Source organism: Heptranchias perlo, chromosome 8, assembly GCF_035084215.1.
Source record: "Heptranchias perlo isolate sHepPer1 chromosome 8, sHepPer1.hap1, whole genome shotgun sequence".
In the NCBI taxonomy this organism is placed as follows: Eukaryota; Metazoa; Chordata; class Chondrichthyes; order Hexanchiformes; family Hexanchidae; genus Heptranchias; species Heptranchias perlo.
This window is the reverse complement of record NC_090332.1, coordinates 57281964-57307965: the sequence shown is the minus strand read 5'-3', so window position 1 is coordinate 57307965 and position 26002 is coordinate 57281964. Positions and strand designations below refer to the sequence as shown.

General features: G+C 53.4%; 1 protein-coding gene across 1 annotated transcript in view; it reads left to right on the top strand.

Annotated features, from left to right (window-relative positions):
- The window catches only part of LOC137324830 (calphotin-like), an 85323-nt gene that overhangs the window by 30849 nt on the left and 28472 nt on the right, over window positions 1–26002 (top strand). The gene's annotated exons all lie outside the window — the stretch shown is intronic.

Here is a 26002-nt window from a genome sequence, read left to right as displayed (position 1 = left end):
GAGCCTGACACCGTGCGTGTGATCGAGCCTGACACCGTGCCTGTGATCGAGCCTGACACCGTGCCCGTGATCGAGCCTGACATCGTGCCTGTGATCGAGCCTGACACCGTGCCTGTGATCGAGCCTGACACCGTGCCTGTGATCGAGCCTGACACCATGCCTGTGATCAAGCCTGACACCGTGCGTGTGATCGAGTCTGACATCGTGCCTGTGATCGAGCCTGACACCGTGTGTGTGATCGAGCCTGACACCGTGTGTGTGATCGAGCCTGACACCGTGAGTGTGATCGAGCCTGACACTGTGTGTGGTCGAGCCTGACACTGTGCCTGTGATCGAGCCTGACACCATGAGTGTGATCAAGCCTGACACGATGTGTGTAATCGAGCCTGACACAGTGCCTGTGATCGAGCCTGACACAGTGCCTGTGATCGAGCCTGACACAGTGCCTGTGATCGAGCCTGACACAGTGCCTGTGATCGAGCATGATGTTATGCCTGTGATTGAGCCTAACACTGTGTCTGTGATCGAACCTGACACTGTGCCTGTGGTCGAGCCTGACACAGTGCCTGTGATCGAGCCTGACACAGTGCCTGTGATGGAGCCTGACACAGTGCCTGTGATCGAGCCTGACACAGTGCCTGTGATCGAGCCTGATGTTATGCCTGTGTTCGAGCCTAACACTGTGTCTGTGATCGAGCCTGATTCGTTGCCTGTGATCGAGCATGACACTGTGCCTGTGTTCGAGCCTGAGACTGTGACTGTGATCGAGCCTGACATTATGTCTGTGAACGAGCCTGACGTTATGCCTGTGATTGAGCCTAACACTGTGTCTGTGATCGAGCCTGATACCGTGCCTGTGATCGAGAATGACACTGTGCCTGTGTTCGAGCCTGACACTGTGCCTGTGATCGAGCCTGACACTGTTTCTGTGATCGAGCCTGACATTATGTCTGTGATCAAGCCTGATACTGTGCCTGTGTTCGAGCCTGAGACTGTGCCTGTGATCGAGCCTGACATTATGTCTGTGATCAAGCCTGACACTGTTTCTGTGATCGAGCCTGACATTATGTCTGTGATCAAGCCTGACACAGTGCCTGTGTTCGAGCCTGACACTGTGTCTGTGATCGAGCCTGATACCGTACCTGTGTTCGAGCCTGACACTGTGCCTGTGATCAAGCCTGACATTATGTCTGTGATCAAGCCTGACACCGTGTGTGATTAAGCCTGATACTGTGCCTGTGATCGAACCTGACATTGTGCCTGTGATCGAGCCTGACACACTGCCTGTGATCAAGCCTGACACCGTGTGTGTGATCGAGCCTGACACCGTGTGTGTGATCGAGCCTGACACCATGTGTGTGATCGAGCCTGACACAGTGCCTGTGATCGAACCTGACACCATGTGTGTGAACGAGCCTGATGTTATGCCTGTGATTGAGCCTAACACCGTGTCTGTGATCGAGCCTGATACCGTGCCTGTGTTCGAGCCTGACACTGTGCCTGTGATCGAGCCTGACATTATGTCTGTGATCAAGCCTGATACCATGCCTGTGATCGAGCCTGACACCATGCCTGTGATAGAGCCTGAGACTGTGCCTGTGATCGAGCCTGACATTATGCCTGTGATCGAGCCTGATACCATGCCTGTGATCGATCCTGACACCGTGCCTGTGATCGAGCCTGACACTGTGCCTGTGATTGAGCCTGACACCGTGTGTGCAATAGAGACTGACACCGTGCCTGTGATCGAGCCTGACATCGTGTGTGCGATCGAGCCTGACACCGTGCCTGAGATCGAGCCTGACACCGTGTGTGTGATCAAGCCTGACACGGTGCCTGTGATCGAGCCTGAGACGTGTGTGTGATCGAGCCTGACACAGTGCCTGTGATCGAGCCTGACACAGTGCCTGTGATCGAGCCTGACACTGTGCCTGTGATCGAGCCTGACACAGTGCCTGTGGTCGAGCCTGACACCGTGTGTGTGCTCGAGCCTGACACCGTGTGTGTGATCGAGCCTGACACAGTGCCTGTGATTGAGCCTGACACCGTGTGTGTGATCGAGCCTGATAGCGTGCCTGTGTTCGAGCCTGAGACTGTGCCTGTGATCGCGCCTGACATTATGTCTGTGATCGAGCCTGACACCATGCCTGTGATCAAGCCTGGCACCGTGCCTGTGAACGAGCCTGACGTTATGCCTGTGATCAAGCATGATACTGTGCCTGTGTTCAAGCCTGAGACTGTGCCTGTGATCGAGCCTGACATTATGTCTGTGATCAAGCGTGACACCGTGTGTGTGATTAAGCCTGCTACTGTGCTTGTGATCGAACCTGACATTGTGCCTCTGATCGAGCCTGACACTGTGTCTGTGATCGAGCCTGATACAGTACCTGTGTTCGAGCCTGATACTGTGCCTGTGATCGAACCTGACATTGTGCCTGTGATCGAGCCTGACACCGTGCCTGTGAACGAGCCTGACGTTATCCCTGTGATTGAGCCTAACGTTGTGTCTGTGATCGAGCCTGATACCGTGCCTGTGATCGAGCCTGATACCGTGCCTGTGATCGAGCCTGATGTTATGCCTGTGTTCGAGCCTAACACTGTGTCTGTGATCGAGCCTGATTCCTTGCCTGTGATCGAGCATGACACTGTGCCTGTGTTCGAGCCTGAGACTGTGACTGTGATCGAGCCTGACATTATGTCTGTGATCAAGCCTGATGCTGTGCCTGTGTTCGAGCCTGAGACTGTGCCTGTGATCCAGCATGACACCGTGCCTGTGATCGAGCCTGACTCTGTGCCTGTGATCGAGCCTGACACCGTGCCTGTGATCGAACCGGACATTGTGCCTGTGATCGAGCCTGACACAGTGCCTGTGAACGAGCCTGACGTTATCCCTGTGATTGAGCCTAACGTTGTGTCTGTGATCGAGCCTGATACCGTGCCTGTGATCGAGCCTGACATTATTTCTGTGATCAAACCTGACACCATGAGTGTGATTAAGCCTGATACTGTGCCTGTGATCGAGCCTGACACTGTGCCCGTGATCGAGCTGATACCGTGTGTGTGATTGAGCCTGACACTGTGCGTGTGATCGAGCCTGTCACCATGCCTGTGATCGAGCTTGACACCGTGCCTGTGATCGAGCCTGACACCATGCCTGTGATCGAGCCTGACACCGTGCGTGTGATCGAGCCTGACACCGTGCGTGTGATCGAGCCTGACACCGTGCCTGTGATCGAGCCTGACACCGTGCCTGTGATCAAGCCTGACACCATGCCTTTGATCAAGCCTGACACCGTGCATGTGATCGAGCCTGACATCGTGCCTGTGAGTGAGCCTGACACCGTGCGTGTGATCGAGCCTGACACCGTGCCTGTGATCGAACCTGAAACTGTGCCTGTGATCGAGCCTGACACCGTGCGTGTGATCGAGCCTGACACCGTGTGTGTGATCGAGCCTGACACCGTGTGTGTGATCGAGCCTGACACCATGTGTGTGATCGAGCCTGACACTGTGCCTGTGATCAGGCCTGACACCGGGCCTGTTTTCGAGCCTGACACCATGTGTGTGGTCGAGCCTGACACTGTGCCTGTGATCGAGCCTGACACAATGTGTGTGATCAAGCCTGACACGGTGTATGTAATCGAGCCTGACACAGTGCCTGTGATCGAGCCTGACACAGTGCCTGTGATGGAGCCTGACACAGTGCCTGTGATCGAGCCTGACTCAGTGCCTGTGATCGAGCATGATGTTATGCCTGTGATTGAGCCTAACACTGTGTCTGTGATCGAGCCTGACACAGTGCCTGTGATCGAGCCTGAAACAGTGCCTGTGATGGAGCCTGACACAGTGCCTGTGATCGAGCCTGACACAGTGCCTGTGATCGAGCCTGATGTTATGCCTGTGTTCGAGCCTAACACTGTGTCTGTGATCGAGCCTGATTCGTTGCCTGTGATCGAGCCTGATACCATGCCTGTGATCGAGAATGACACTGTGCCTGTGATCGAGCCTGACACTGTGTCTGTGATTGAGCCTGACATTATGTCTGTGATCAAGCCTGATACTGTGCCTGTGTTCGAGCCTGAGACTGTGCCTGTGATCGAGCCTGACACCGTGTGTGTGATCGAGCCTGACACCGTGTGTGTGATCGAGCCTGACACCGTGTGTGTGATCGAGCCTGACACCAGGTGTGTGATCGAGCCTGACACTGTGCCTGTGATCAGGCCTGACACCGGGCCTGTGATCGAGCCTGACACCATGTGTGTGATCGAGCCTGACACCGTGCGTGTGATCGAGCCTGACACTTTGTGTGGTCGAGCCTGACACTGTGCCTGTGATCGAGCCTGACACAATGTGTGTGATCAAGCCTGACACGGTGTGTGTAATCGAGCCTGACACAGTGCCTGTGATCGAGCCTGACACAGTGCCTGTGATGGAGCCTGACACAGTGCCTGTGATGGAGCCTGATACCGTGCCTGTGATCGAGCCTGACATTATGTCTGTGATCAAGCGTGACACCATGAGTGTGATTAAGCCTGATACTGTGCCTGTGATCGAGCCTGACACCGTGCCTGTGATCGAGCTGATACCGTGTGTGTGATCGAGCCTGACACTGTGCGTGTGATCGAGCCTGACACTATGCCTGTGATCGAGCCTGACACGGTGCCTGTGATCGAGCCTGACACCATGCCTGTGTTCGAGCCTGACACCGTGCGTGTGATCGAGCCTGACACCATGCGTGTGATCGAGCCTGACACCGTGCGTGTGATCGAGCCTGACACCGTGCCTGTGATCGAGCCTGACACCGTGCCCGTGATCGAGCCTGACATCGTGCCTGTGATCGAGCCTGACACCGTGCCTGTGATCGAGCCTGACACCGTGCCTGTGATCGAGCCTGACACCATGCCTGTGATCAAGCCTGACACCGTGCGTGTGATCGAGCCTGACATCGTGCCTGTGATCGAGCCTGACACCGTGTGTGTGATCGAGCCTGACACCGTGTGTGTGATCGAGCCTGACACCGTGAGTGTGATCGAGCCTGACACTGTGTGTGGTCGAGCCTGACACTGTGCCTGTGATCGAGCCTGACACCATGAGTGTGATCAAGCCTGACACGATGTGTGTAATCGAGCCTGACACAGTGCCTGTGATCGAGCCTGACACAGTGCCTGTGATCGAGCCTGACACAGTGCCTGTGATCGAGCCTGATTCCTTGCCTGTGATCGAGCATGACACTGTGCCTGTGTTCGAGCCTGAGACTTTGCCTGTGATTGAGCCTGACATTATGTCTGTGAACGAGCCTGACGTTATGCCTGTGATTGAGCCTAACAATGTGTCTGTGATCGAGCCTGACACCGTGCCTGTGATCGAGCTGATACCGTGTGTGTGATCGAGCCTGACACTGTGCGTGTGATCGAGCCTGACACCATGCCTGTGATCGAGCCTGACACGGTGCCTGTGATCGAGCCTGACACCATGCCTGTGTTCGAGCCTGACACCGTGCGTGTGATCGAGCCTGACACCATGCGTGTGATCGAGCCTGACACCGTGCGTGTGATCGAGCCTGTCACCGTGCCTGTGATCGAGCCTGACACCGTGCCCGTGATCGAGCCTGACATCGTGCCTGTGATCGAGCCTGACACCGTGCCTGTGATCGAGCCTGACACCGTGCCTGTGATCGAGCCTGACACCATGCCAGTGATCAAGCCTGACACCGTGCGTGTGATCGAGCCTGACATCGTGCCTGTGATCGAGCCTGACACCGTGTGTGTGATCGAGCCTGACACCATGTGTGTGATCGAGCCTGACACCGTGAGTGTGATCGAGCCTGACACTGTGTGTGGTCGAGCCTGACACTGTGCCTGTGATCGAGCCTGACACCATGAGTGTGATCAAGCCTGACACGATGTGTGTAATCGAGCCTGACACAGTGCCTGTGATCGAGCCTGACACAGTGCCTGTGATCGAGCCTGACACAGTGCCTGTGATCGAGCCTGATTCCTTGCCTGTGATCGAGCATGACACTGTGCCTGTGTTCGAGCCTGAGACTTTGCCTGTGATCGAGCCTGACATTATGTCTGTGAACGAGCCTGACGTTATGCCTGTGATTGAGCCTAACAATGTGTCTGTGATCGAGCCTGATACCGTGACTGATCGAGCCTGACATTATGTCTGTGATCAAACCTGACACAATGAGTGTGATTAAGCCTGATACTGTGCCTGTGATCGAGCCTGACACCGTGCCTGTGATCGAGCTGATACCGTGTGTGTGATCGAGCCTGACACTGTGCGTGTGATCGAGCCTGACACCATGCCTGTGATCGAGCCTGAAACCGTGCCTGTGATCGAGCCTGACACAGTGCCTGTGATCGAGCCTGACACAGTGCCTGTGATCGAGCCTGATTCCTTGCCTGTGATCGAGCATGACATTATGTCTGTGAACGAGCCTGACGTTATGCCTGTGATTGAGCCTAACAATGTGTCTGTGATCGAGCCTGATACCGTGACTGATCGAGCCTGACATTATGTCTGTGATCAAACCTGACACCATGAGTGTGATTAAGCCTGATACTGTGCCTGTGATCGAGCCTGACACCGTGCCTGTGATCGAGCTGATACCGTGTGTGTGATCGAGCCTGACACTGTGCGTGTGATCGAGCCTGACACCATGCCTGTGATCGAGCCTGACACCGTGCCTGTGATCGAGCCTGAAACCATGCCTGTGATCAAGCCTGACACCGTGCGAGTGATCGAGCCTGACACCGTGCCTGTGATCGAGCCTGACACCGTGCGTGTGATCGAGCCTGACACCGTGCGTGTGATCGAGCCTGACACTGTGCATGTGATCGAGCCTGACACCGGGCCTGTGATCGAGCCTGACACCATGTGTGTGATCGAGCCTGACACCGTGCGTGTGATCGAGCCTGACACTGTGTGTGGTCGAGCCTGACACTGTGCCTGTGATCGAGCCTGACACCATGTGTGTGATCAAGCCTGACACGGTATGTGTAATCGAGCCTGACACAGTGCCTGTGATCGAGCCTGACACAGTGCCTGTGATCGAGCCTGACACAGTGCCTGTGATGGAGCCTGACACAGTGACTGTGATCGAGCCTGACATTATGTCTGTGATCAAGCCTGACAGTGTGCCTGTGTTCGAGCCTGGCACATTGCCTGTGATGGAGCCTGACACAGTGCCTGTGATGGAGCCTGACACAGTGACTGTGATCGAGCCTGACACGGTGCCTGTGATCGAGCCTGACATTATGTCTGTGATCAAGCCTGATACCATGCCTGTGATCGAGCCTGGCACCGTGCCTGTGAACGAGCCTGATGTTATGCCTGTGATCAAGCCTGACACAGTGCCTGTGATCGAGCCTGACACAATGCCTGTGATCGAGCCTGACACTGTGCCTGTGATCGAGCCTGACACTGTGCCTGTGATCGAGCCTGACACAGTGCCTGTGATCGAGCCTGACACCGTGTGTGTGCTCGAGCCTGACACCGTGTGTGTGATCGAGCCTGACACAGTGCCTGTGATTGAGCCTGACACCGTGTGTGTGAACGAGCCTGATCTTATGCCTGTGATTGAGCCTAACACCGTGTCTGTGATCGAGCCTGATACCGTGCCTGTGAACGAGCCTGATGTTATGCCTGTGATTGAAACTAACACTGTGTCTGTGATCGAGCCTGATACCGTGCCTGTGTTCGAGCCTGACACTGTGCCTGTGATCGAGCCTGACATTATGTCTGTGATCAAGCCTGATACCATGCCTGTGATCGAGCCTGACACCGTGCCTGTGAACGAGCCTGACGTTATGCCTGTGATCAAGCCTGATACTGTGCGTGTGTTCGAGCCTGAAACTGTGCTGTGATCAAGCCTGACATTATGTCTGTGATCAAGCCGGACATCGTGTGTGTGATCGAGCCTGACACCATGCGTGTGATCGAGCCTGACACCGTGTGTGTGTGATCGAGCCTGACACAGTGCCTGTGATCGAGCCTAACACCGTGCATGTGAACGAGCCTGATACCGTGCCTGTGATTGAACCTAACACTGTGTCTGTGATCGAGCCTGATACCGTGCCTGTGTTCGAGCCTGACACTGTGCCTGTGATCGAGCCTGACATTATGTCTGTGATCAAGCCTGATACCATGCCTGTGATCGAGCCTGGTACCGTGCCTGTGAACGAGCCTGATGTTATGCCTGTGATCAAGCCTGATACTGTGCCTGTGTTCAAGCCTGAGACTGTGCCTGTGATCGAGCCTGACACTGTGCCTGTGATCGAGCCTGACACTGTGCCTGTGATCGAGCCTGACACAGTGCCTGTGATCGAGCCTGACACCGTGTGTGTGCTCGAGCCTGACACCGTGTGTGTGATCGAGCCTGACACAGTGCCTGTGATTGAGCCTGACACCGTGTGTGTGAACGAGCCTGATCTTATGCCTGTGATTGAGCCTAACACCATGTCTGTGATCGAGCCTGATACCGTGCCTGTGAACGAGCCTGATGTTATGCCTGTGATTGAAACTAACACTGTGTCTGTGATCGAGCCTGATACCGTGCCTGTGTTCGAGCCTGACACTGTGCCTGTGATCGAGCCTGACATTATGTCTGTGATCAAGCCTGATACCATGCCTGTGATCGAGCCTGACACCGTGCCTGTGAACGAGCCTGACGTTATGCCTGTGATCAAGCCTGATACTGTGCGTGTGTTCGAGCCTGAAACTGTGCTGTGATCAAGCCTGACATTATGTCTGTGATCAAGCCGGACATCGTGTGTGTGATCGAGCCTGACACCATGCGTGTGATCGAGCCTGACACCGTGTGTGTGTGATCGAGCCTGACACAGTGCCTGTGATCGAGCCTAACACCGTGCATGTGAACGAGCCTGATACCGTGCCTGTGATTGAACCTAACACTGTGTCTGTGATCGAGCCTGATACCGTGCCTGTGTTCGAGCCTGACACTGTGCCTGTGATCGAGCCTGACATTATGTCTGTGATCAAGCCTGATACCATGCCTGTGATCGAGCCTGGTACCGTGCCTGTGAACGAGCCTGATGTTATGCCTGTGATCAAGCCTGATACTGTGCCTGTGTTCAAGCCTGAGACTGTGCCTGTGATCGAGCCTGACATTATGTCTGTGATCAAGCGTGACACCGTGTGTGTGATTAAGCCTGATACTGTGCTTGTGATCGAACCTGACATTGTGCCTCTGATCGAGCCTGACACTGTGTCTGTGATCGAGCCTGATACAGTACCTGTGTTCGAGCCTGATACTGTGCCTGTGATCGAACCTGACATTGTGCCTGTGATCGAGCCTGACACCTGCCTGTGAACGAGCCTGACGTTATCCCTGTGATTGAGCCTAACGTTGTGCCTGAGATCGAGCCTGACACCGTGCCTGTGATCGAGCCTGATGTTATGCCTGTGTTCGAGCCTAACACTGTGTCTGTGATCGAGCCTGATTCCTTGCCTGTGTTCGAGCCTGAGACTGTGCCTGTGATCGAGCCTGACATTATGTCTGTGATCAAGCCTGATGCTGTGCCTGTGATCGAGCCTGACACCATGTATGTGCTCGAGCCTGACACCGTGTGTGTGATCGAGCCTGACACAGTGCCTGTGATTGAGCCTGACACCGTGTGTGTGAACGAGCCTGATCTTATGCCTGTGATTGAGCCTAACACCGTGTCTGTGATCGAGCCTGATACCGTGCCTGTGAACGAGCCTGATGCGATGCCTGTGATTGAACCTAACACTGTGTCTGTGATCGAGCCTGACATTATGTCTGTGATCAAGCCTGATACCATGCCTGTGATCGAGCCTGACACCGTGCCTGTGAACGAGCCTGACGTTATGCCTGTGATCAAGCCTGATACTGTGCCTGTGTTCGAGCCTGAAACTGTGCTGTGATCGAGCCTGACATTATGTCTCTGATCAAGCCTAACATCGTGTGTGTGATCGAGCCTGACACCGTGCATGTGATCGAGCCTGACATCGTGCCTGTGAGTGAGCCTGACACCGTGCGTGTGATCGAGCCTGACACCGTGCCTGTGATCGAACCTGAAACTGTGCCTGTGATCGAGCCTGACACCGTGCGTGTGATCGAGCCTGACACCGTGTGTGTGATCGAGCCTGACACCGTGTGTGTGATCGAGCCTGACACGATGTGTGTAATCGAGCCTGACACTGTGCCTGTGATCAGGCCTGACACCGGGCCTGTTTTCGAGCCTGACACCATGTGTGTGGTCGAGCCTGACACTGTGCCTGTGATCGAGCCTGACACAATGTGTGTGATCAAGCTTGACACGGTGTATGTAATCGAGCCTGACACAGTGCCTGTGATCGAGCCTGACACAGTGCCTGTGATGGAGCCTGACACAGTGCCTGTGATCGAGCCTGACACAGTGCCTGTGATCGAGCATGATGTTATGCCTGTGATTGAGCCTAACACTGTGTCTGTGATCGAGCCTGACACAGTGCCTGTGATCGAGCCTGAAACAGTGCCTGTGATGGAGCCTGACAAAGTGCCTGTGATCGAGCCTGACACAGTGCCTGTGATCGAGCCTGATGTTATGCCTGTGTTCGAGCCTAACACTGTGTCTGTGATCGAGCCTGATTCGTTGCCTGTGATCGAGCCTGATACCGTGCCTGTGATCGAGAATGACACTGTGCCTGTGTTCGAGCCTGACACTGTGCCTGTGATCGAGCCTGACACTGTGTCTGTGATTGAGCCTGACATTATGTCTGTGATCAAGCCTGATACTGTGCCTGTGTTCGAGCCTGAGACTGTGCCTGTGATCGAGCCTGACACCGTGTGTGTGATCGAGCCTGACACCGTGTGTGTGATCGAGCCTGACACGGTGTGTGTGATCGAGCCTGACACCAGGTGTGTGATCGAGCCTGACACTGTGCCTGTGATCAGGCCTGACACCGGGCCTGTGATCGAGCCTGACACCATGTGTGTGATCGAGCCTGACACCGTGCCTGTGATCGAGCCTGACACAGTGCCTGTGATCGAGCCTGACACAGTGCCTGTGATCGAGCCTGATTCCTTGCCTGTGATCGAGCATGACACTGTGCCTGTGTTCGAGCCTGAGACTTTGCCTGTGATTGAGCCTGACATTATGTCTGTGAACGAGCCTGACGTTATGCCTGTGATTGAGCCTAACAATGTGTCTGTGATCGAGCCTGACACCGTGCCTGTGATCGAGCTGATACCGTGTGTGTGATCGAGCCTGACACTGTGCGTGTGATCGAGCCTGACACCATGCCTGTGATCGAGCCTGACACGGTGCCTGTGATCGAGCCTGACACCATGCCTGTGTTCGAGCCTGACACCGTGCGTGTGATCGAGCCTGACACCATGCGTGTGATCGAGCCTGACACCGTGCGTGTGATCGAGCCTGTCACCGTGCCTGTGATCGAGCCTGACACCGTGCCCGTGATCGAGCCTGACATCGTGCCTGTGATCGAGCCTGACACCGTGCCTGTGATCGAGCCTGACACCGTGCCTGTGATCGAGCCTGACACCATGCCTGTGATCAAGCCTGACACCGTGCGTGTGATCGAGCCTGACATCGTGCCTGTGATCGAGCCTGACACCGTGTGTGTGATCGAGCCTGACACCGTGTGTGTGATCGAGCCTGACACCGTGAGTGTGATCGAGCCTGACACTGTGTGTGGTCGAGCCTGACACTGTGCCTGTGATCGAGCCTGACACCATGAGTGTGATCAAGCCTGACACGATGTGTGGAATCGAGCCTGACACAGTGCCTGTGATCGAGCCTGACACAGTGCCTGTGATCGAGCCTGATTCCTTGCCTGTGATCGAGCATGACACTGTGCCTGTGTTCGAGCCTGAGACTTTGCCTGTGATCGAGCCTGACATTATGTCTGTGAACGAGCCTGACGTTATGCCTGTGATTGAGCCTAACAATGTGTCTGTGATCGAGCCTGATACCGTGACTGATCGAGCCTGACATTATGTCTGTGATCAAACCTGACACAATGAGTGTGATTAAGCCTGATACTGTGCCTGTGATCGAGCCTGACACCGTGCCTGTGATCGAGCTGATACCGTGTGTGTGATCGAGCCTGACACTGTGCGTGTGATCGAGCCTGACACCATGCCTGTGATCGAGCCTGAAACCGTGCCTGTGATCGAGCCTGACACAGTGCCTGTGATCGAGCCTGACACAGTGCCTGTGATCGAGCCTGATTCCTTGCCTGTGATCGAGCATGACATTATGTCTGTGAACGAGCCTGACGTTATGCCTGTGATTGAGCCTAACAATGTGTCTGTGATCGAGCCTGATACCGTGACTGATCGAGCCTGACATTATGTCTGTGATCAAACCTGACACCATGAGTGTGATTAAGCCTGATACTGTGCCTGTGATCGAGCCTGACACCGTGCCTGTGATCGAGCTGATACCGTGTGTGTGATCGAGCCTGACACTGTGCGTGTGATCGAGCCTGACACCATGCCTGTGATCGAGCCTGACACCGTGCCTGTGATCGAGCCTGAAACCATGCCTGTGATCAAGCCTGACACCGTGCGAGTGATCGAGCCTGACACCGTGCCTGTGATCGAGCCTGACACCGTGCGTGTGATCGAGCCTGACACCGTGCGTGTGATCGAGCCTGACACTGTGCATGTGATCGAGCCTGACACCGGGCCTGTGATCGAGCCTGACACCATGTGTGTGATCGAGCCTGACACCGTGCGTGTGATCGAGCCTGACACTGTGTGTGGTCGAGCCTGACACTGTGCCTGTGATCGAGCCTGACACCATGTGTGTGATCAAGCCTGACACGGTATGTGTAATCGAGCCTGACACAGTGCCTGTGATCGAGCCTGACACAGTGCCTGTGATCGAGCCTGACACAGTGCCTGTGATGGAGCCTGACACAGTGACTGTGATCGAGCCTGACATTATGTCTGTGATCAAGCCTGACAGTGTGCCTGTGTTCGAGCCTGGCACATTGCCTGTGATGGAGCCTGACACAGTGCCTGTGATGGAGCCTGACACAGTGACTGTGATCGAGCCTGACACGGTGCCTGTGATCGAGCCTGACATTATGTCTGTGATCAAGCCTGATACCATGCCTGTGATCGAGCCTGGCACCGTGCCTGTGAACGAGCCTGATGTTTTGCCTGTGATCAAGCCTGACACAGTGCCTGTGATCGAGCCTGACACAATGCCTGTGATCGAGCCTGACACTGTGCCTGTGATCGAGCCTGACACTGTGCCTGTGATCGAGCCTGACACAGTGCCTGTGATCGAGCCTGACACCGTGTGTGTGCTCGAGCCTGACACCGTGTGTGTGATCGAGCCTGACACAGTGCCTGTGATTGAGCCTGACACCGTGTGTGTGAACGAGCCTGATCTTATGCCTGTGATTGAGCCTAACACCGTGTCTGTGATCGAGCCTGATACCGTGCCTGTGAACGAGCCTGATGTTATGCCTGTGATTGAAACTAACACTGTGTCTGTGATCGAGCCTGATACCGTGCCTGTGTTCGAGCCTGACACTGTGCCTGTGATCGAGCCTGACATTATGTCTGTGATCAAGCCTGATACCATGCCTGTGATCGAGCCTGACACCGTGCCTGTGAACGAGCCTGACGTTATGCCTGTGATCAAGCCTGATACTGTGCGTGTGTTCGAGCCTGAAACTGTGCTGTGATCAAGCCTGACATTATGTCTGTGATCAAGCCGGACATCGTGTGTGTGATCGAGCCTGACACCATGCGTGTGATCGAGCCTGACACCGTGTGTGTGTGATCGAGCCTGACACAGTGCCTGTGATCGAGCCTAACACCGTGCATGTGAACGAGCCTGATACCGTGCCTGTGATTGAACCTAACACTGTGTCTGTGATCGAGCCTGATACCGTGCCTGTGTTCGAGCCTGACACTGTGCCTGTGATCGAGCCTGACATTATGTCTGTGATCAAGCCTGATACCATGCCTGTGATCGAGCCTGGTACCGTGCCTGTGAACGAGCCTGATGTTATGCCTGTGATCAAGCCTGATACTGTGCCTGTGTTCAAGCCTGAGACTGTGCCTGTGATCGAGCCTGACACTGTGCCTGTGATCGAGCCTGACACTGTGCCTGTGATCGAGCCTGACACAGTGCCTGTGATCGAGCCTGACACCGTGTGTGTGCTCGAGCCTGACACCGTGTGTGTGATCGAGCCTGACACAGTGCCTGTGATTGAGCCTGACACCGTGTGTGTGAACGAGCCTGATCTTATGCCTGTGATTGAGCCTAACACCGTGTCTGTGATCGAGCCTGATACCGTGCCTGTGAACGAGCCTGATGTTATGCCTGTGATTGAAACTAACACTGTGTCTGTGATCGAGCCTGATACCGTGCCTGTGTTCGAGCCTGACACTGTGCCTGTGATCGAGCCTGACATTATGTCTGTGATCAAGCCTGATACCATGCCTGTGATCGAGCCTGACACCGTGCCTGTGAACGAGCCTGACGTTATGCCTGTGATCAAGCCTGATACTGTGCGTGTGTTCGAGCCTGAAACTGTGCTGTGATCAAGCCTGACATTATGTCTGTGATCAAGCCGGACATCGTGTGTGTGATCGAGCCTGACACCATGCGTGTGATCGAGCCTGACACCGTGTGTGTGTGATCGAGCCTGACACAGTGCCTGTGATCGAGCCTAACACCGTGCATGTGAACGAGCCTGATACCGTGCCTGTGATTGAACCTAACACTGTGTCTGTGATCGAGCCTGATACCGTGCCTGTGTTCGAGCCTGACACTGTGCCTGTGATCGAGCCTGACATTATGTCTGTGATCAAGCCTGATACCATGCCTGTGATCGAGCCTGGTACCGTGCCTGTGAACGAGCCTGATGTTATGCCTGTGATCAAGCCTGATACTGTGCCTGTGTTCAAGCCTGAGACTGTGCCTGTGATCGAGCCTGACACTGTGCCTGTGATCGAGCCTGACACTGTGCCTGTGATCGAGCCTGACACAGTGCCTGTGATCGAGCCTGACACCGTGTGTGTGCTCGAGCCTGACACCGTGTGTGTGATCGAGCCTGACACAGTGCCTGTGATTGAGCCTGACACCGTGTGTGTGAACGAGCCTGATCTTATGCCTGTGATTGAGCCTAACACCGTGTCTGTGATCGAGCCTGATACCGTGCCTGTGAACGAGCCTGATGTTATGCCTGTGATTGAAACTAACACTGTGTCTGTGATCGAGCCTGATACCGTGCCTGTGTTCGAGCCTGACACTGTGCCTGTGATCGAGCCTGACATTATGTCTGTGATCAAGCCTGATACCATGCCTGTGATCGAGCCTGACACCGTGCCTGTGAACGAGCCTGACGTTATGCCTGTGATCAAGCCTGATACTGTGCGTGTGTTCGAGCCTGAAACTGTGCTGTGATCAAGCCTGACATTATGTCTGTGATCAAGCCGGACATCGTGTGTGTGATCGAGCCTGACACCATGCGTGTGATCGAGCCTGACACCGTGTGTGTGTGATCGAGCCTGACACAGTGCCTGTGATCGAGCCTAACACCGTGCATGTGAACGAGCCTGATACCGTGCCTGTGATTGAACCTAACACTGTGTCTGTGATCGAGCCTGATACCGTGCCTGTGTTCGAGCCTGACACTGTGCCTGTGATCGAGCCTGACATTATGTCTGTGATCAAGCCTGATACCATGCCTGTGATCGAGCCTGGTACCGTGCCTGTGAACGAGCCTGATGTTATGCCTGTGATCAAGCCTGATACTGTGCCTGTGTTCAAGCCTGAGACTGTGCCTGTGATCGAGCCTGACATTATGTCTGTGATCAAGCGTGACACCGTGTGTGTGATTAAGCCTGATACTGTGCTTGTGATCGAACCTGACATTGTGCCTCTGATCGAGCCTGACACTGTGTCTGTGATCGAGCCTGATACAGTACCTGTGTTCGAGCCTGATACTGTGCCTGTGATCGAACCTGACATTGTGCCTGTGATCGAGCCTGACACCTGCCTGTGAACGAGCCTGACGTTATCCCTGTGATTGAGCCTAACGTTGTGCCTGAGATCGAGCCTGACACCGTGCCTGTGATCGAGCCTGATGTTATGCCTGTGTTCGAGCCTAACACTGTGTCTGTGATCGAGCCTGATTCCTTGCCTGTGTTCGAGCCTGAGACTGTGCCTGTGATCGAGCCTGACATTATGTCTGTGATCAAGCCTGATGCTGTGCCTGTGATCGAGCCTGACACCATGTATGTGCTCGAGCCTGACACCGTGTGTGTGATCGAGCCTGACACAGTGCCTGTGATTGAGCCTGACACCGTGTGTGTGAACGAGCCTGATCTTATGCCTGTGATTGAGCCTAACACCGTGTCTGTGATCGAGCCTGATACCGTGCCTGTGAACGAGCCTGATGCGATGCCTGTGATTGAACCTAACACTGTGTCTGTGATCGAGCCTGACATTATGTCTGTGATCAAGCCTGATACCATGCCTGTGATCGAGCCTGACACCGTGCCTGTGAACGAGCCTGACGTTATGCCTGTGATCAAGCCTGATACTGTGCCTGTGTTCGAGCCTGAAACTGTGCTGTGATCGAGCCTGACATTATGTCTCTGATCAAGCCTAACATCGTGTGTGTGATCGAGCCTGACACCGTGCATGTGATCGAGCCTGACATCGTGCCTGTGAGTGAGCCTGACACCGTGCGTGTGATCGAGCCTGACACCGTGCCTGTGATCGAACCTGAAACTGTGCCTGTGATCGAGCCTGACACCGTGCGTGTGATCGAGCCTGACACCGTGTGTGTGATCGAGCCTGACACCGTGTGTGTGATCGAGCCTGACACGATGTGTGTAATCGAGCCTGACACTGTGCCTGTGATCAGGCCTGACACCGGGCCTGTTTTCGAGCCTGACACCATGTGTGTGGTCGAGCCTGACACTGTGCCTGTGATCGAGCCTGACACAATGTGTGTGATCAAGCCTGACACGGTGTATGTAATCGAGCCTGACACAGTGCCTGTGATCGAGCCTGACACAGTGCCTGTGATGGAGCCTGACACAGTGCCTGTGATCGAGCCTGACACAGTGCCTGTGATCGAGCATGATGTTATGCCTGTGATTGAGCCTAACACTGTGTCTGTGATCGAGCCTGACACAGTGCCTGTGATCGAGCCTGAAACAGTGCCTGTGATGGAGCCTGACAAAGTGCCTGTGATCGAGCCTGACACAGTGCCTGTGATCGAGCCTGATGTTATGCCTGTGTTCGAGCCTAACACTGTGTCTGTGATCGAGCCTGATTCGTTGCCTGTGATCGAGCCTGATACCGTGCCTGTGATCGAGAATGACACTGTGCCTGTGTTCGAGCCTGACACTGTGCCTGTGATCGAGCCTGACACTGTGTCTGTGATTGAGCCTGACATTATGTCTGTGATCAAGCCTGATACTGTGCCTGTGTTCGAGCCTGAGACTGTGCCTGTGATCGAGCCTGACACCGTGTGTGTGATCGAGCCTGACACCGTGTGTGTGATCGAGCCTGACACGGTGTGTGTGATCGAGCCTGACACCAGGTGTGTGATCGAGCCTGACACTGTGCCTGTGATCAGGCCTGACACCGGGCCTGTGATCGAGCCTGACACCATGTGTGTGATCGAGCCTGACACCGTGCGTGTGATCGAGCCTGACACTTTGTGTGGTCGAGCCTGACACTGTGCCTGTGATCGAGCCTGACACAATGTGTGTGATCAAGACTGACACGGTGTGTGTAATCGAGCCTGACACAGTGCCTGTGATCGAGCCTGACACAGTGCCTGTGATGGAGCCTGACACAGTGCCTGTGATGGAGCCTGATACCGTGCCTGTGATCGAGCCTGACATTATGTCTGTGATCAAACGTGACACCATGAGTGTGATTAAGCCTGATACTGTGCCTGTGATCGAGCCTGACACCGTGCCTGTGATCGAGCTGATACCGTGTGTGTGATCGAGCCTGACACTGTGCGTGTGATCGAGCCTGACACCATGCCTGTGATCGAGCCTGACACGGTGCCTGTGATCGAGCCTGACACCATGCCTGTGTTCGAGCCTGACACCGTGCGTGTGATCGAGCCTGACACCATGCGTGTGATCGAGCCTGACACCGTGCGTGTGATCGAGCCTGACACCGTGCCTGTGAGCGAGCCTGACACCGTGCCCGTGATCGAGCCTGACATCGTGCCTGTGATCGAGCCTGACACCGTGCCTGTGATCGAGCCTGACACCGTGCCTGTGATCGAGCCTGACACCATGCCTGAGTTCAAGCCTGACACCGTGCGTGTGATCGAGCCTGACATCGTGCCTGTGATCGAGCCTGACACCGTGTGTGTGATCGAGCCTGACACCGTGTGTGTGATCGAGCCTGACACCGTGAGTGTGATCGAGCCTGACACTGTGTGTGGTCGAGCCTGACACTGTGCCTGTGATCGAGCCTGACACCATGAGTGTGATCAAGCCTGACACGATGTGTGTAATCGAGCCTGACACAGTGCCTGTGATCGAGCCTGACACAGTGCCTGTGATCGAGCCTGACACAGTGCCTGTGATCGAGCCTGACACAGTGCCTGTGATCGAGCATGATGTTATGCCTGTGATTGAGCCTAACACTGTGTCTGTGATCGAACCTGACACTGTGCCTGTGGTCGAGCCTGACACAGTGCCTGTGATCGAGCCTGACACGGTGCCTGTGATGGAGCCTGACACAGTGCCTGTGATCGAGCCTGACACAGTGCCTGTGATCGAGCCTGATGTTATGCCTGTGTTCGAGCCTAACACTGTGTCTGTGATCGAGCCTGATTCGTTGCCTGTGATCGAGCATGACACTGTGCCTGTGTTCGAGCCTGAGACTGTGACTGTGATCGAGCCTGACATTATGTCTGTGAACGAGCCTGACGTTATGCCTGTGATTGAGCCTAACACTGTGTCTGTGATCGAGCCTGATACCGTGCCTGTGATCGAGAATGACACTGTGCCTGTGTTCGAGCCTGACACTGTGCCTGTGATCGAGCCTGACACTGTTTCTGTGATCGAGCCTGACATTATGTCTGTGATCAAGCCTGATACTGTGCCTGTGTTCGAGCCTGAGACTGTGCCTGTGATCGAGCCTGACATTATGTCTGTGATCAAGCCTGACACCGTGTGTGTGATTAAGCCTGATACTGTGCCTGTGATCGAACCTGAAACAGTGCCTGTGTTCGAGCCTGACACTGTGTCTGTGATCGAGCCTGATACCGTACCTGTGTTCGAGCCTGACACTGTGCCTGTGATCAAGCCTGACATTATGTCTGTGATCAAGCCTGACACCGTGTGTGATTAAGCCTGATACTGTGCCTGTGATCGAACCTGACATTGTGCCTGTGATCGAGCCTGACACACTGCCTGTGATCAAGCCTGACACCGTGTGTGTGATCGAGCCTGACACCGTGTGTGTGATCGAGCCTGACACCATGTGTGTGATCGAGCCTGACACAGTGCCTGTGATCGAACCTGACACCATGTGTGTGAACGAGCCTGATGTTATGCCTGTGATTGAGCCTAACACCGTGTCTGTGATCGAGCCTGATACCGTGCCTGTGTTCGAGCCTGACACTGTGCCTGTGATCGAGCCTGACATTATGTCTGTGATCAAGCCTGATACCATGCCTGTGATCGAGCCTGACACCATGCCTGTGATCGAGCCTGAGACTGTGCCTGTGATCGAGCCTGACATTATGCCTGTGATCGAGCCTGATACCATGCCTGTGATCGATCCTGACACCGTGCCTGTGATCGAGCCTGACACTGTGCCTGTGATTGAGCCTGACACCGTGTGTGCAATAGAGACTGACACCGTGCCTGTGATCGAGCCTGACATCGTGTGTGTGATCGAGCCTGACACCGTGCCTGAGATCGAGCCTGACACCGTGTGTGTGATCAAGCCTGACACGGTGCCTGTGATCGAGCCTGAGACGTGTGTGTGATCGAGCCTGACACAGTGCCTGTGGTCGAGCCTGACACCGTGTGTGTGCTCGAGCCTGACACCGTGTGTGTGATCGAGCCTGACACAGTGCCTGTGATTGAGCCTGACACCGTGTGTGTGATCGAGCCTGATAGTGTGCCTGTGTTCGAGCCTGAGACTGTGCCTGTGATCGCGCCTGACATTATGTCTGTGATCGAGCCTGACACCATGCCTGTGATCAAGCCTGGCACCGTGCCTGTGAACGAGCCTGACGTTATGCCTGTGATCAAGCATGATACTGTGCCTGTGTTCAAGCCTGAGACTGTGCCTGTGATCGAGCCTGACATTATGTCTGTGATCAAGCGTGACACCGTGTGTGTGATTAAGCCTGATACTGTGCTTGTGATCGAACCTGACATTGTGCCTCTGATCGAGCCTGACACTGTGTCTGTGATCGAGCCTGATACAGTACCTGTGTTCGAGCCTGATACTGTGCCTGTGATCGAACCTGACATTGTGCCTGTGATCGAGCCTGACACCGTGCCTGTGAACGAGCCTGACGTTATCCCTGTGATTGAGCCTAACGTTGTGTCTGTGATCGAGCCTGATACCGTGCCTGTGATCGAGCCTGATACCGTGCCTGTGATCGAGCCTGATGTTATGCCTGTGTTCGAGCCTAACACTGTGTCTGTGATCGAGCCTGATTCCTTGCCTGTGATCGAGCATGACTCTGTGCCTGTGTTCGAGTCTGAGACTGTGACTGTGATCGAGCCTGACATTATGTCTGTGATCAAGCCTGATGCTGTGCCTGTGTTCGAGCCTGAGACTGTGCCTGTGATCCAGCATGACACCGTGTCTGTGATCGAGCCTGACTCTGTGCCTGTGATCGAGCCTGACACCGTGCCTGTGATCGAGCCTGAGACTGTGCCTGTGATCGAGCCTGACATTATGCCTGTGATCGAGCCTGACATATTGCCTGTGATCGAGCCTGACACTGTGCCAGTGATTGAGCCTGACACCGTGTGTGCAATAGAGCCTGACACCGTGCCTGTGATCGAGCCTGACATCGTGTGTGTGATCGAGCCTGACACCATGTGTGTGATCGAGCCTGACACCGTGCGTGTGATCGAGCCTGACACTTTGTGTGGTCGAGCCTGACACTGTGCCTGTGATCGAGCCTGACACAATGTGTGTGATCAAGCCTGACACGGTGTGTGTAATCGAGCCTGACACAGTGCCTGTGATCGAGCCTGACACAGTGCCTGTGATCGAGCCTGACACAGTGCCTGTGATCGAGCATGATGTTATGCCTGTGATTGAGCCTAACACTGTGTCTGTGATCGAGCCTGACACAGTGCCTGTAATGGAGCCTGACACAGTGCCTGTGATCGAGCCTGACACAGTGCCTGTGATCGAGCCTGATGTTATGCCTGTGTTCGAGCCTAACACTGTGTCTGTGATCGAGCCTGATTTGTTACCTGTGATCGAGCATGACACTGTGCCTGTGTTCGAGCCTGAGACTGTGCCTGTGATCGAGCCTGACATTATGTCTGTGAACGAGCCTGACGTTATGCCTGTGATTGAGCCTAACACTGTGTCTGTGATCGAGCCTGATACCGTGCCTGTGATCGAGAATGACACTGTGCCTGTGTTCGAGCCTGACACTGTGCCTGTGATCGAGCCTGACACTGTGTCTGTGATTGAGCCTGACATTATGTCTGTGATCAAGCCTGATACTGTGCCTGTGTTCGAGCCTGAGACTGTGCCTGTGATCGAGCCTGACATTATGTCGTGATCAAGCCTGACACCGTGTGTGTGATTAAGCCTGATACTGTGCCTGTGATCGAACCTGACATTGTGCCTGTGATCGAGCCTGACTCCGTGCCTGTGAACGAGCATGACACTGTGCCTGTGATCGAGCCTGACACACTGCCTGTGATCAAGCCTGACACCGTGTGTGTGATCGAGCCTGACACCGTGTGTGTGATCGAGCCTGACACCATATGTGTGATCGAGCCTGACACAGTGCCTGTGATCGAACCTGACACCATGTGTGTGAACGAGCCTGAACGAGTCGGTGAGCGGCGGTAAAGAGCGAGACCAGAGCGGGGATAAAAACAGCGCGGAGAGAGCGAGAGTTCAGTCGGTGAGCGGCGGGAGAGAGCGAGACCAGAGCGGAGATATAAACAGCGCGGAGAGAGCGAGAGTCCAGTCGGTGAGCGGCGGGAGAGAGCGAGACCAGAGCGGGGATATAAACAGCGCGGAGAGAGCGAGACCAGAGCTTACTCTGAGAGCGAGACTCTGAGACCAGCGGCAGAGTTCAGGGTGACGTCACCAGTCAGAAAGTGACGCGGCACAGGGGAGGCAGCTGATTGGTGAGTAGGTTCAGGTGAGTATTTCTACCATTTTACTGTAAGTAAAGTAATAAGAAAGGGAAGATCTGCAGGTTTTATAGCAGATAGTGTTTTTTTTTAGTGAACCTAGGTCCCTAGTATAGTTAACATTTTCTAATTTCAACGTAATTTAAAAGGGGTAACTAAGCTAAGGCAAGTCATGGCAGCAGACCTCGCACCCGTGATATGCTCCTCCTGCAAGATGTGGGAAGTCATGGACACTACCAGTGTCCCTGCCGACCATGTGTGCGGGAAGTGTGTCCACCTGCAGCTACTGACCGATCGTATCTCGGAGCTGGAGCTGCGGGTGGACTCACTGTGGAGCATCCGCGATGCAGAGAAACTCGTGGATAGCACGTTTAGCGAGTTGGTCACACCGCAGGTAAAGGGTATACAGGCAGGAAGTGAATGGGTGACCACCAGGAAGAGTAAGAGATGCAGGCAGGTAGTGCAGGGGTCCCCTGTGGCCATCCCCCTCTCAAACAGATATGCCACTTTGGATGCTGTTGGGGGGGATGACTTATCAGGGGAAGGCAGCAGCAGCCAACTTCCTGGCACCACGGGTAGCTCTGCTGCACAGGCTGGGAGGAAAAAGAGTGGCAGAGCTATAGTGATAGGGGACTCAATTGTAAGGGGAATAGACAGGCGTTTCTGCGGCCGCAACCGAGACTCCAGGATGGTGTGTTGCCTCCCTGGTGCAAGGATCAAGGATGTCTCGGAGCGGCTACAGAACATTTTGGAGGGGGAGGGCGAACAGCCAGCTGTCGTGGTGCACATAGGCACCAACGATATAGGTAAAAAAGGGGATGAGGTCCTAAAAGCAGAATATAGGGAGTTAGGAGGTAAATTAAAAAATAGGACCTCAAAGGTAGTAATCTCAGGATTGCTGCCAGTGCCACGTGCTAGTCAGAGTAGAAATAGGAGGATATTTCAAATGAATACGTGGCTAGAGGAATGGTGCAAGGGGGAGGGATTCAAATTCCTGGGACACTGGAAACGGTTCTGGGGGAGGTGGGACCAGTACAAACCGGATGGTCTGCACCTGGGCAGGGCCGGGACCGCTGTCCTAGGAGGAGTGTTTGCTAGTGCTGTTGGGGAGGGTTTAAACTAAAGTGGCAGGGGGTTGGGAACCTGAGCAGGGAGAGAGAGGAAAGCGTAACAGGAAGGGACAGAAGGTATGGAGTAATAGGTAAAGTGTTAAAAAAGGAAAAAGCAGGAACTAAGCGTCACAAAACAGATTTGAAAGTTCTTTATCTGAATGCACGTAGCATTCGTAATAAAATGGACGAGTTAACGGCACAAATAACTACGTATGGGTATGGTCTTGTGGCCATTACAGAAACATGGCTGCAGGGTGACAACGACTGGGAATTAAATATGCCAGGGTATTTAACAATCAGGAAGGACAGGCAGGAAGGAAGGGGAGGTGGGGTGGCTATGTTAATAAAGGAAGGAATCACTGTAATACAGAGAAATGATATTGGGACAAAGCATCAAGATAATGAAACAGTTTGGGTGGAGATAAGGAATAATAAGGGAAAAAAAACATTAGTGGGCGTAGTATATAGGCCTCCTAATAGTTGCAACTCTGCTGGAAGAAGTATTAATCAGGAAATAGTCGGGGCATGTAATAAGGGAACAGCCATAATTATGGGGGATTTTAATTATCATATTAACTGGACAAATCAAATTGGGCAGAGCAGCCTTGAGGACGAGTTCATTGAGTGCATCAGGGATGGATTTCTTGAGCAGTATGTAACTGATCCTACAAGGGGGCAGGCAACCTTGGACCTGGTCCTGTGTAATGAGTCAGGATTAATTAATAATGTCCTAGTTAAGGATCCCCTTGGAACGAGCGACCACAACATGGTTGAATTCCATATCCAATTCGAGGGTGAGAAGGTTGATTCTCAAACAAGCGTACTGAGCTTGAATAAAGGAGACTATGATGGTATGAGAGCGGAATTGATTAAAGTGGACTGGGAAAATAGATTAAAGGGTAAGACGGTACATGAGCAGTGGTGTTCATTTAGGGAGTTATTTTACAACTTTCAAAATAAATATATTCCACTGAGGAAAAAAGGGTGTAAAAGAAATGACAGCCATCCGTGGCTAAGTAAAGAAATCGACTAAAAACAAGGACATATAAGGTAGCCAAACTTAGTGGGAGGATAGAAGATTGGGAATTCTTCAAAAGACAGCAAAAAGTAACTAAAGGATTGATTAAGAAAGGGAAGTTAGATTATGAAAAGAAATTAGCAAAAAATATAAAAACAGATAGCAAGAGTTTCTATAGTTATATAAAAAGAAAAAGGGTGGCTAAGGCAAACATAGGTCCCTTAGAGGATGAGACCGGGAAATTAATGGTGGGAAACATGGAGATGGCAAAAATGCTGAACAAATATTTTGTTTCAGTCTTTACAGTAGAGGACACTAAGAATATCCCAACACTGGACAAATAGGGGACTCTCGGCGGGGAGGAGCTAAATACGATTAAAATCACTCAGGAGATGCTACTCAGTAAAATAATGGGACTCAAGGCGGATAAATCCCCTGGACCTGATGGCTTCCATCCGAGGGTCTTGAGGGAAGTGGCAGTAGGGATTGTGGCTGCTTTGGTGATAGTTTTCCAAAATTCCCTGGACTCAGGAGAGGTCCCGGCAGATTGGAAAACTGCTAATGTAACACCGTTATTTAAAAAGGGTAGTAGGCAGAAGGCTGGAAATTATAGGCCAGTTAGCTTAACATCTGTGGTGGGTAAAATTTTGGAGTCTATTATTAAGGAGACAGTAACGGAACATTTAGATAAGCATAATTTAATAGGACAAAGTCAGCATGGCTTTATGAAGGGGAAGTCATGTCTGACAAATTTGCTTGAGTTCTTCGAGGATATAACGTATAGGGTGGATAAAGGGGAACCAGTGGACATAGTGTATTTAGACTTCCAGAAGGCATTCGACAAGGTGCCACATAAAAGATTATTACTTAAGATAAAAAATCACGGGATTGGGGGTAATATTCTGGCATGGGTGGAGGATTGGTTATCGAACAGGAAGCAGAGAGTTGGGATAAATGGTTCATTTTCGGACTGGCAACCAGTAACCAGTGGTGTTCCACAGGGGTCGGTGCTGGGTCCCCAACTCTTTACAATCTATATTAACGATTTGGAGGAGGGGACCGAGTGCAACATATCAAAATTTGCAGATGATACAAAGATGGGAGGGAAAGTAGAGAGTGAGGAGGACATAAAAAACCTGCAAGGGGATATAGACAGGCTGGGTGAGTGGGCGGAGATTTGGCAGATGCAATATAATATTGGAAAATGTGAGGTTATGCACTTTGGCAGGAAAAATCAGAGAGCAAGTTATTTTCTTAATGGCGAGAGACTGGAAAGTACTGCAGTACAAAGGGATCTGGGGGTCCTTGTGCAAGAAAATCAAAAAGTTGGTATGCAGGTGCAGCAGGTGATCAAGAAGGCCAACGGAATGTTGGCTTTTATTGCTAGGGGGATAGAATATAAAAACAAGGAGGTATTGCTGCAGTTATATAAGGTATTGGTGAGACCGCACCTGGAATACTGCATACAGTTTTGGTCTCCATACTTAAGAAAAGACATACTTGCTCTCGAGGCAG